Source organism: Lissotriton helveticus, chromosome 1_1 (genome assembly GCF_964261635.1).
Source record: "Lissotriton helveticus chromosome 1_1, aLisHel1.1, whole genome shotgun sequence".
NCBI lineage: Eukaryota > Metazoa > Chordata > Amphibia > Caudata > Salamandridae > Lissotriton > Lissotriton helveticus.
In genome coordinates, this window is record NC_136057.1 from 1819931930 (window position 1) to 1819945010 (window position 13081).

Here is a 13081-nt window from a genome sequence, read left to right on the forward strand (position 1 = left end):
GCATGGCGATCCAAATGTAGATGTATGTAGATTGGTACTCAGACACACCTTTCCTTCCTGTGTTGTGGCTGTCTAGAAGGAATGCACAAAGTGTAGTCGTGTCACCCACCCCAGACCTGTATTGAAGACAGGCTGTCAGGCACACAGAGCAGTTAATGAAGAGAAATTTCCACTTTCTAAAGTTGGCATTTCTAAAACAGTAATGTTAAATCCAGCTTCACCAGTAAGGAGGACTTATCATTACCATTTCAAACATATGAAAAATGAAAAAGCCACTCCTCTCTGAATAGGAATTACAGCTTAAAAGTGTATTAAGGGATTCCCAATGCTAGCCTATGAGAGGAGTAGGCCTCACAGTAGTGAAAACTGAAATAGGCTGTTTGTCACTACCAGGACATATAAAACATAAAGGTACATGTCCTACCTGTTACTTACATAGCACCCTGCCCTAAGGATTACATAGGACCTACTTTAGGTTTGACTTATATGTAATAAAAGGGGAATTTGAGGCGTGGCAAGTAGTAAACTGTACATTCAGGCACTGCAGTGGCAGGCCTGAGACAGGGTTGAAAGGGTACTTATGTGGGTGGCATAATTAGTGCTGCAGGCCCACTAGTAGAATTTGAAATTCAGGCCTTGGGCATATAATATACCACTTTACAGGGGACTTACCAGTACTTCAAATATGTCAATCAGGTATACACCAATGTCATCGTGTTTAGGGGAGTAGCATGTGCACTTTAGCACTGGTTAGCAGTGGTAAAGTGCTCGGAGTCCTAGTGCCAACAAAAAGAATCAGCACAATGTGGAGGCAAATGAAAATGTCTGGGGAAAGATCACCATAAGGAGGACAGGTCTAACACTTATTGATTGTTGTTATTTCTAATTGCTGAATGTATAAATTTGCACCTAATGCCTCCTACACCTGTGTATAGCTCTAACACTTTCAGGTACACTTCTTTTGTCTATTCCATGTGAACTAAAACCACAAATTAAATATATATACCGGGTATAGCTTAGCGACTGGACGGTGAGCTGATGCCAACAACTTATAACACAAAAGTATAGAAAGATTTAAATAACTTAATGAATAACCTAATGCAGCAGGAGAAAGGTCATTGGTACAAAATGTATACAAAATGGTTACAATTGATAGCTGTTAACATGTGTAGTTATCCAGATGAAGAGTGATGCACAGCATTTCAAAATATTGAAAGAATGGGAAACAACGTCGCGGAAAATGTGCCCTTTTTGCAATGTCACCCTGGATTTTTGCATTTTGCTGGACTCAATAATGTTGCTGGCTGTAGCACTTTATCCCTGCTAACCAGGGATAAAGTGCTTGTGCTTCCCCTTTCAACATGGTGAACCTGGCATACTGCTGATTGGAATGTTTAAATTACCTGTAAATCCCTAGTATATGGTACAAAGGGTGCTCAGGGCCTATAATTTAAATGTCACTGGTAGACTGCAGCACTCATTGCACCATTCAATACAGTGACAGCACAAACATGACTACAGGCTTACCATTTGTAGTCTGGCTGTTGCCATGTTAAACTGCTAATTCTATCTGTCAAATTAACTCTTTTGACAAGTTAAAGCATGCCCTGTAAATATGTATATCATCTCTATATAGGCCTTATTGTCCATAAGGCAGGGCGAATTATATATAAAAGTAGGACATGAAGCAATTTAATTTTATGACAACCAAGAAGGTACTGTACCTTTCAAGGTGTAGGAGGGTATCAAAGACAAGGAAGGATACTTCAATATGGAGGTTGTCCCGGCAGATTAAAAAGAGCAAAAATTAGTTTAGGCTACTGTTGGGAAGTAATGTGCCCAAGTAGCTGTGAATAAATCAAAAAATAGTGTAATCAGGTCAACATGTTTCAAGCCTGATGGACCCGAGCGGATCCACGGCACATCGGCAGGACCAATACAAGGTGGGTGGTGTGCCTACCCAACACCTATGTTGTGACGTATTATGTAGGTATTCCACAGTGATAAAATACCTGGTGTAAATGGAGAGGAATTATGATCTTCCTTCCTATAAAACAATCAACATCATTCAAACTGGTTGAGACAGAAGTCAGCACACTGCTGCTAAATGGCTCCCATGTGTGGAGAACTTGGGACCTACCCCCCTCTGCTTGTCTGGATCTACATTAAAAGATTTACTTAGTAGCTCCTAGACGGTTTTATTCCTCACTCCCTTATATACTACCATCCCACACTTTCATTACACACTTGCACTTACACCCTACATCATATGGCATAAACAACAAAAGATCTCTGCCGAAGTGACCCTTTGTGCGGTCCGTAGGGCATTACAGTGCCAGCCCGACGAGGAGCAATGCCCAGTGATGAAGCATGAAATCCTTAGGTGTGTGTGAGGTCAACAAGAAAAAATCCGCAGGATTTCCTTTTTTGCTCTTTCATTCTTGAGTATCGTCCTTCCCTCTCTTTTATTCCCTTCTACACCTTGATAGGAACAGTACCTTCTTGGTTGACATAATGATGCTTTCAGAGCCTGGGTACTGGACCTTTATCGGCTCCTAGTCCCCCCCTTTTGTCCTCAGGAATTTTATTTTAAACATGTCCTTGCAACTGAAAATGCACAAAAACCTTTTTATTAAAGGAAGGAAGGAAGGCTGCCTGTTCCTTGGGAAATTACGTGGTTACTTTATTTCATTTATTAATGCTAATTCCAGTGAGAAAATAGCTAGAAAATTAATGAAACAACTATTTTTAAATTAAATGATGAAGTCAGATTTTTGATGAACGTTAAGGAAAAGGCACTTTTAAAAAACTACACTTACCCTGCCTAAAATCTATGAAGGCCCATTTGTAGTTCCTCTCTCACTTCTGCCAGTCAATAATTAGCATTTGAATAGGTGGGAATGTGTGGAAATGCCTCCCATAAGCAAAACACAGGCTGACATAAATGGGCAGAGATTACCCCTCTTAACCTGACAGAATATGCGGGGCAGGACTGTGAGTATTCTTTTTGACATTATAGTGCCAAATCCTGCTTGAATGACAAATCCTGCTGGAGAGGTCTGCTGGCATTTTACATATAACACTTGGGGCACACTTCACAGAGATATCCCCTGTCACAGCCAATTGTTAGCTGACACATGGGTTAGGGCCTTCCCTTTGTCCCCCTCCAACAAGCAAGCTCTACTCACAATGGGCCTATTGTTGACATTATTTATTTATTTGTTGAAGTTTTGTATAACGCTAGCTGGACCCGAGGGTATCAGAGCACTTCATAGCATGTTCAGTTATGAGCAAAAAATGTTGGGCAAAGACGAGAAAAAAAATAATAATCTGCAATTTACCAGCTCAAGAGCATTAGGGACAAAGTTACAATACATATCTTCAGGCTGAGGGGTTTCAAGAAGAGGAGTTAGTTGCCCTTCCCAAAGTCATTTGTGGATTTCTCGTTACGATCGAGAGCGCTCTAGGAAGAGGGTTTTGAGTAGTATCTTGAATTTCGGGAAGGAGGTGGTCGTTCTGATGTGGGGGGGGGGATGGAGTTCCAAATCTTAGGTGCATTTCCCGCAAAGGATTTATTTGCGGTCTTGTGTTTCCGTGATTTCAGTGGGATGAATAGAAGCGTGTTGGAACTTCTGAGGTTCCTGGATTGACCGGCCCTTTTGAGTTTGGTGGCCAGATATTCTGGTTTACCTGTGTGCAAGGCTTTGTGCGTGAGACAGGCTGTACGGAAGCTGGCTCGTTGATCAATAGGGAGCCACTTAAGTTCCTTGAGTGCCGGTGAAATGTGCTCGTATTTCTTAGTTCCTGGACCATTCTTGCTGCAGCGTTGAGGGTAGTGGTCAGGGGACCTATGTGAGATTTTGCTGTCCCGGTCAGGGCTGTGATTCCATAGTCAATTCTGGAAAGCACCAGTGCCTGAGTGGCCTGTTTAAGATCTTTCGGGGGGAGGAAGGGTTTTAAAGCAGTTTCAGATTTAGGAACGCACTTTTGGCGGATTTTGAGATGTGTTTTTTCATGTCCAGTTTGGGGTTGAGGGTAATCCCTAGGGATTTCACTGAGTCAGTTGGCGCAAGGGCACCATTGAGGGCATCTATGGCTTTGAACCATTCTTCGATTTGAGGGTTTTTGTCTCTATTAGAGATGAGGAAAACTTCTGTTTTCTCTTGGTTGAGTTTAAGGTGGTTCACTGAGAGCCAATGTTGGACCTCTTTGAGCGTGACATTTAATCTGTGTATGTCTTCGATCGAGGTGGTTTCCAGATAAAGTTGTTTGTCGTCCGCATAGAGGTGGAAGGGGATGTTGGAGTTCCTTAGAAGTGTGGTGAGGGGTTCCATGTAGATGTTGAAAAGTTGTGGAGAGAGTACTGACCCTTGTGGAACTCCTCTACTGACGGGAAGGGGGTCAGACTCAAAGTTATTGATTTTTATTCTTTGCGTGCAGTTGTGAAGAAAAGAGGAGAACCATTTTAGTACCGTCAATTCAATGCCCGCTCTCTCATGGAGGACTTTGAGGAGCAGGGTGTGATCAACTGTGTCAAACGCGGCCGATAAATCTAGGAGGATGAGAAGGCTACATTGGTCAGAGTCAAATGACATGTGAAGATCGCCTAAGACATTTAAGATTGCAGTTTCGGTGCTGCATCCCTTTCTGAATCCTGATTGGTATGGGTCTAGTAGCTTGATATTCTTTAGGTGTTGGGTTAGCTGTGGAAGAGCACATCTTTCTAGAGTTTTGGATAAAAGAGGAAGGTTCGATACCGGTTGAAAGTTGTTCATGTCCTCAGTGCCAAGACCAGGTTTTTTTTGTAGCGGCGTGACTTGCCCTACTTTGAGGCAGTCTGGAATGATTCCCGTGCTCAGTGAGCTATTGATGATCTTGCACCAAATTGGGGCTAGGGTAAGCTTCAGGTCTTAAGCCAGGCTCGTGGGCAGCTGATCTAGGGAATGAGATGAGGGTTTAGTGGCGGCGATCAGATTGATTATCTCTTCTTCCTGGATGGGGCGGAAGGAGGACCAGAGAGTAAGTGTGTTCACTGGGGTGTTGCCTTTTGTTGCTGGCATCGAGGTCTCCGTGGGAGTGGAGGGATTTGTGCTGAGAGATAGATCAATTTTGGAAATTGTTTCATTGAGTTGTCACAGTGATCTTTGAACAGCACAATGTTGGATGTCATCGGTTTGGATGTTTGGCTCCTAATGATGTTAAAGAGTTCTTTGGGGCATTTCTTTGCATTGTCTAAGGCGGAGCAGAGTAAAGTTGTCTTTTTGATCTTGATGTGTTTATTGTAGTGTCTGTGGGCTGCCTTGAGATGATCACGATGGAGGGAGGAGGGATTATTCCTCCAGATTCTTTCTAAGGTTCTGAGGTGTCTTCTTTCTTCATTGATGTCGGTGGTGAACCAGGACCTGGAGGGGGTGCTTCTGTTTTTTTTTGTTTCAGGGGCGCCAGAAGGTCCAAGGTGAGCGTCATATTGGAGTGGTAGAGCGAGGTGAGTTCAGTGGTTGAGAGGTGCTCCGTCGTGCTTGGGAGGAGCGTGCTTAGCCCTTCTTCTAGTTAATCCCGGGGGACTCGGGCTGTGTTCCTGACCCATTTAGGAGGGGCCTGAATAGGGGGTTGGGCTAGGGCCGGTTGGTTGATATGGAAAAGTGTAATGTGGTGGTCAGACCAGTCGACGGGAATGATGTAGTGCATAGTGATTGAGTTTCTGTCCGAAATGATTGCATCCAGGATCGCTTCTCTGTGGTGTGTTTCTTTTGAGCAATGTTGGATCATACTGTTATCTAGCAGGAGGCTGTTGAGAGATTGGATGAGCTGGTTTTTTGTTTCATTCCATCTTAGGTTGAGGTCACCCAGAATTATGCTGTTGTCGTTGCTGAGTGCGCATTGGGTGATCAGGTCCGAGAGCTGTGCTCCAAATTCGTTGGAGTTGCCTGGAGGGTGGTACAGGAGATGGCAATGTAGAGATCTGTTTGTGCGCGATTTGATGTTGACGGATAGGCATTCAAAAGAGTTATAAAGGCACGAGGGACTTTCTGAGATGGAGAGGTCACTTTTGTGAATGATTGCTATGCCGCCATCTCTATGCTCAGGTCTATCTTTGTGGATAATTGAGAAACCGGGCAGCACCAGCAGGTCCATGTTGGGGTAGGAGGAAGTGTTAAGCCAGGTTTCCGTGATGAAAGCTACATCTAGGTCATGGGAGAGGATAGCTTCTGCTATTTCAGTTGAATGTTTGGAAGCAGATCTGCTGTTGAAGTGCATGCAATTAATGGAAGGTTCTTTTTTGGGCTTCGATTTGCTGGGCTGGGCTCTAGGTATGGAGCATAGGTACGCTGGGGGTCTGGTGCCTCTAGCCTGCTGGGTTTTACATATAAGACTTGTGACGCATGTCGAAGGACAAAAACAGGATACTAAAACAATACATGTGTTCTCACTATATGGTTGTTGGAAAACTGTGCATTATTCTACCCAGCTTCTGTCTCTGGGAGTACAGTGACCTGCTCATACTGAATTTGAGTGTTATATATGCCCTAAGGGAGTAGGGTTGTTCCCAAAAACTTTTACTCCATTGGTTAGGATATGCATAGAGTCATTCTCACCTACTAGATCATACCAAGCATAAATGTGGCATCTCCAGGCACCCCCTTCAGAACACTCCTGGACCGGAGGAAAATCAGAAGAGGATTGATCCTGCTGTCTGAGACCTGACAATAGTCTAGAAGACTGGACCTCCTCTCCCTCCTGTGCTCAGGACAAATACATTGACACCAATGACCATAAACATGATCTCATGTTAAAGTTACAGGAACACAAGCTATAAGATGCATTTTCCTGACTCAGTGGGAACTGGACCTGGACTGGACCCTGCTGTTGGCCTCTTCCTTGACACCATGTGAATCTCTAAGATCCTCTCCAGAGATCCTGGGGGCCTTTAGAAGTGTACTTCTGAGGTGGATTGGGACTTAAAGGACTAAAGTCAGAAAATTACTCTTTAATTTGTGGTCAGCAATAAATTGCACATCGGTCCCTTCCTACAGCGAACATTGACTATCATTGGCTTTTTATGCTTCTTGGTGCTATTTCTACTTCAAACTTAAAAAATCCATATTTACGGTTTCCTTTATTATATGTTTGTCATTTTGTTTATTAAGTTATACTCTCTACTTCTAATTTGGTTTGGTATTAATATTGTTTTGTATTTTGACTGTATTATTGTATTGGTACAGTATAAATAAATTACACATTGCCCTAAGTTAAGCTTGTATGCTCTCTGCTATTGTTACAAGGGTGCCATATTCAGGTTAATTTAGAGACAATAAGTGCTCACTCTGACAGGGGTTGTGATTGTTCCTTGAAGTGGGTAGGCACCCACACCAAATCCAAATAATAATCCAATTTCTTACAAGTATGAAAAGTAAAAAAGATACAATGCAGAGGACAGTACAAATTGAATACGTTTGGAGTGTCTCTCTGAATAATTCATAAAATATTTAAGAATGCATGCTTTAATTGGTGTGTGAAATTTCCAGTACATATTGAAAAAGATTGGATTTCCTCTTTTCTGCTACTTCATGCTGACCATCATAGGGCCTCATTGACTAGGTGCCCTATTATTGGTGAATAATAGAAACATTCACTCTGACTGAGGATGCAAATGTACACAGTGGCTATTTGTCCTGATAAATTCTCCCGACCGACACAGAATCATTGCATGCAGACACATATTCATTGATGGGCCATCCTGGGCAGGATGGGAAGAAAGAGGTGGCACTTACACCTGAAAGGGCTGTGTCCTGTCCCCATACAAAGGTTTGCAGACCCCAGTGTAGTGAATCTGTAGCCAGGGCAGGAAAGAAAGGGACTTGTGTACTCCAAAGGCATCTCTTTGAAGTATACCCAATTCAAAGGCCCAACTGAGTATAACTACTGGACCTTTGACACCACCAACTCAGAACACTTCTGGAATTGATGACATTCTACTAGAATGAATGACTGATGTACTGCTGAGGGGACTGCCACTTCGCTAAAATGCTTTGTTGTGTTGGCCTGCTGCCTGCTGACCTCTTGCCTGGCAGTGAGAAGGACTTGACCTGCATCTCTACATCCCAGAACCTAAGTACCTTCAAGGATTTGTTGGCTTGCCTCTTGTTTTCTGAAGTCTTAGCAATTTCTCTCTGCAACCTGCAAACAGCACCTGGACTCTGTCTGCTGTAAGTCTTACTCTGCCAAGTGGTGCAACTCCAGTCCTAGGTCCTTTGAAGTGAGTATAAAGTGCTGCATCTGCCAGGACTCATGCATCAACATCATTGTGCTGATTGGAACCCATGCACCCCTGCCGTTGTGGGAACCAGATCGACACATCGCACTTGGAACCACCACATCACCTCTGGAATTGCTGCATCAGAACAATGGCATTGCCGTCGCTGGTTGGAGAAGATTGACGCATCACCTCTGAAATGTGGGGAAACACGGCAAATTTCATTCAGAACCTCCGTACCTCGGAACCGAAGCATCACTCACAGAACTGACACATCATCGCCGTTGTGTGGAAAAATCCAGTGCATCACCTCAATTATGTGGGGATCACCAATACTAGTGGCATAACAAAAGCCCCTGTAGCCCCTGTGGTGTGGGGGGGGGGCCCAAGCTCCAGGGGCCACATCTGGCACTGGCAGGTCCCTGGCCTGAGAGATCCGGACTGGGTTTGGTGCATTGAGAGCCCCTGCATGTACTTTGCAGGGGGGCCCCCCTCAAGTTTTGTTACACCAGTGACTGATTCATCTTGTTGCTTGCTTGTTGTGCTCAGCAGGCCTTGTGTGGGTCCTGTATCTAGCTTGTGCTCTATAGCATTCGGCCTGAACTCTTAACTTTGTCCTGGTCCAGCACAACCAATTAACTCTTTAAGTGCTTACTGCTTCTATGCCCTATCTTTGCATTTAATATTTAAAAATCAATATCTTGACTTCTACTGATTGGGTTTTTGTTGTTTTGGTCTTGTTTTATCCATAAAATTATTCTTTATTTTCTAAATTGGTGTGGAGTCTTTTTGTGGTGTTTTTACTGTGTTACTGTTTAAAGTGTTGGACAAATACTTTACACATTATTATTATTATTAATATTTGAAGTTTGTAGAGCGCACAGCTACCTCCAGCGGAGGTGTCCCGGCGCTAATTGCTGCAAACAGGAGGAGGAAGCAGACTGCCAAGAGTTACAGGTGCTAGGGGAGGCTAAAAAAACAGGTTTTTAGGAGTTTGCGGGAGGCAGATTCCGAATTAGCCTTCCTTAAGAACTCGGCTAAGGAGTTCCAAAGATGGGCAGTTCTTACTGTAAAAGACCGGCCACCTAATTTGGCTTTTTTGAAACGGGGAGTAACAAGAAGTACTTGGTGATTAGATCTCAGAATCCTCGGCTGATGGTATTTATTATTATTATTTATTTATTTATAGAACTTGTAGAGCGCACTGTCGCCGTTACAGGCATCCTGGCGCTAGAGCTCCAAAGACATGAACGGGGGGACCGCAGAAAACAGCCAACTCAGACCCTAGGGAACAGCCAAGATTTCACGGATTTTCTAAACGGGAGAAATTTGTCCAGTTGCCTAATCTCCCAAGGTAGACTGTTCCATAGTTTGGCCGCAGCCATCCCAAAAGATCTTCCCCCAGCCCTGACTTTTTTAAATCAAGGGACTCTCACCAGGCGTGCTGACGAGGAGCGCAGTGCTCTGGCGGGGGAATACCATGCAAATTTAGCTTGCAGCATTCTGGGTCCAAGCCCATGAAGGGCCTTAAAAACAAGGCAGAGAGACTTAAATCGTATTCTCTGTCTAAGGGGGAGCCAATGGAGTTCAGCCAGGGCCGCGGATGCTGATGTTCTTCTGGACCACCCCAAGGCCATTCTGGCCGCCGCTGATTGAATTCTTTGAAGCCTATCAAGCAAAAAACTGGGAGACTCGAGCAACAGTGCATTACAATAGTCGAGTCTACTCAGAATTGTACATCTGGCCACCAGGGCCCGGGCAGAGGGAGGTAGAAATGGCATGATTTTGCGAAGGGACCTAATCAGGGCGAAGCAGGACGATACCGTTTTTGCAACCTGAGCCTCCATAGACAGCTTATTGTCCAGCATAACACCTAGGGTACGCACTGTTTTAACAGGAGAAACCCTAGTGGCAAATTCTGGGGGCCAGAGATTATCAGGGAGAGAGTGTGAAATCTTACTCCCCGCATAAAAGAGCAATTCAGTTTTACCTGCGTTGAATTGCAGGGAGTTAACCTGTAGCCAGCCAGCCACGTCCCTCAAACACTCATGGAAAACCTCAACCGATATTGAATCCTCCCCCTCAAAGGAAAGGATCAGTTGAGTGTCGTCCGCATAATTAATCGTATTGATCTTGTAGAACTTAATCAGGGAGATCAACGGTTTTAAATAAAGATTAAACAAAATAGGGATAATAGCCGAGCCCTGAGGAACACCATGTGGTACTGGGAAAAATGCAGATTGAAAAGGGGGGAGGGCCACAGCCTGCTGTCTGTCTTCAAGAAAGGAGCAGAACCATCGCAGGGCACAGCCCCTCACCCCAGCCTCCTGCAATCTGCGCAGGAGGATATCATGGTTTACCGTATCAAATGCAGCAGACAGGTCAAGCAAAATCAAAGCGGTTGCCTGACCCCTGTCTGCACGCATTTGAAGCTCATCCATGGCCGTAACCAAGGCCGTCTCAGTCCCATGGGCAGGGCGAAAGCCGAATTGCAAATCCTCCAGCAGCTGGTGTTGGTCCAAATGTTTGGGCAATAGAGAGCTGACCCTACGTTCAACAATCTTTGCGGGGAAAGGAAGCAACGAAATTGGCCTATAATTCTTAGAGCACTCTGGGTCCAGCGAGGTTTTTTTTTGCAGAGTCTTTTTCTCAGGTAGTGGGGGCCTGTTTCTTTAATTGCTCTGTAGTCGAGAGTTAGCGCTTTGAATTCTACCCTCTTTTTTACTGGCAGCCAGTGTAGGCTCCGTAGATGGGGGGATATGTGGTGTTGTATCGGGATATTTCTAATGAGCTTGGCTGCCGCATTTTGTATAGTCTGTAGCTTTCTGATCAGGTAGTCAGGCAGACCCAGGTACAGGACTGTTGGCATAATCTAACTGAGACATGATGAGTGCATGAACTACTGTCTTTCTGCAGTCCATTGGTAAGAGATGGAGGAATCTCCGTAGGGACTTCATTTTCCAGAAGCATGAAGAGGAGACATGGCTAATCTGAGTTGTGCAAGAGAGGGTGGAGTAAACTTGAACCCCAGGTTCCTGGCTGAGGGCACGGGGTGAGGTGGGGGATTAAGCTTGGGTGGCCACAATAAGTCCGAGCGGGAAGGAGATGGCTGATTGAAGAATAGAACCTCCGTTTTGTCGGTATTCAACCTCAGACAGTTCTCAGTCATCCATGTTGAAATATCGACCAGACAATGACTAAAGTTAGAGAATGCTGCCTCGGATATATCCCTGAAAGAGAACACTAGCTGTGTATCATCAGAATAGGAGATGACACTTACCCCATGTTGTTCAATAAGCGGGGCTAGCGGGGAGAGGTAAACATTAAAAGGAGTCGGGCTTAAGGCCGAGCCTTGGGGGACTCCACAAATTATAGGGCGCAAAGATGAGATGTGAGGATGCAGCAATATTTTCTTGGACTGGTCTACCAGAAAGAAACCGAACCATGACATAGTGGTCCCTGTCACTCCCAGTTGTCTTAATATGGCAAGCAGTAGGATGTGAGACACCGTATAAAACACTGCCGACAGATCTAACAGCACGATCATAACACATTCACTCTTAAGTTAAGACTGATCGCTCTGTGCCAACCTACCAGAGGGTGAGCATATTTTAATTTAAAGTGTGTTACTGACTCACCCTAATTGGAATTGTGGTTCCTGCTTGGACAGGGTGCATACCTCTGCCAACCAGAAACCCAATTTCTAACACCCTGCATCTGTGAGATCTTTTTTTTAGGTCCTCATACATGCCACCAGTAGATGTTAACTCTAGATGGGCTTACTCCAGGCCACTGACACAAACCAACCTCTCCTGCCCTTATGTTTGTGGATAGCCATTGGAGATTGCGCAGAGGTAGATTGTTTCCAATCCAACTCCCATTCCCGATGTTACTTGCCACTTAGGGAGGATAGGACCACTTAACCTCTGGCATAATCATTGGACTTATTGATATAATTTCTCACACCATGCTTTCAATGCAGACCAAAGCTTTATGGAATTTTCTCCACCACACAACATATCTAGACGACTCACTGCCATGATATTTCTTAAACAGTCTGCAAATTTGGGAGGATTTTCCGATTTCCACTCTTTACAGATCTCCCTCCTAGCGATGACAAAACGTAGAAAATAAACTGTGAAGTACAACTTTTTATATCATAATCATACGGGAGACCAAACAAAACTAATCTAGGACTATAAGTTATTGGTAGTGACAACACCTCTTCAAGAAACCCACACACCTGTCTCCAGTAGATAGCTATTTCAGGGCATTCGACAAACATATGACCATCGTCTGCTGCTGGAAACCTGCATCTTGGGCATGAGTATTCTTCAGTTGCAATTTTAGAAAGTTTTGCGGGCGTCCAGTAAGCCCTATACGCCGTAAACAGGTGGTTTCTTCTCAAATTTGATGGTTTTATAATTTTTTGAGAGAGTATAAAGGAGTCCGTCCAGACTTTTAGTAGGTCTCCTGAGATCTGTACTGTGGAGTTATCCCATAGCTTGATGATTTCAGCCTCTAGATTATCTTTGGTTCCCACCAGTGTCTTATACCATAAGGCAACCTCACCTTTCCATCCCTTCTCCCTACTGATTAATTCAAAAATAGAGCTCTCCTCCTCATTGGTCCAATTCTGGCTCCCCCACCAAGCAGATAGCTGATAAAATTTAAATCTCGTAATGGTGCCTTCTGTTAAGTTTGATAGGGATTCCCAACTTAATATTGTTGAGTTATTACATAATTCCCCCCATTTCATGAGACCTGCTGTTCTCAGTGGAAGGGCAAGTTGGTCCAGTAAACATTCCGGAGTACCGGGAGAATCCC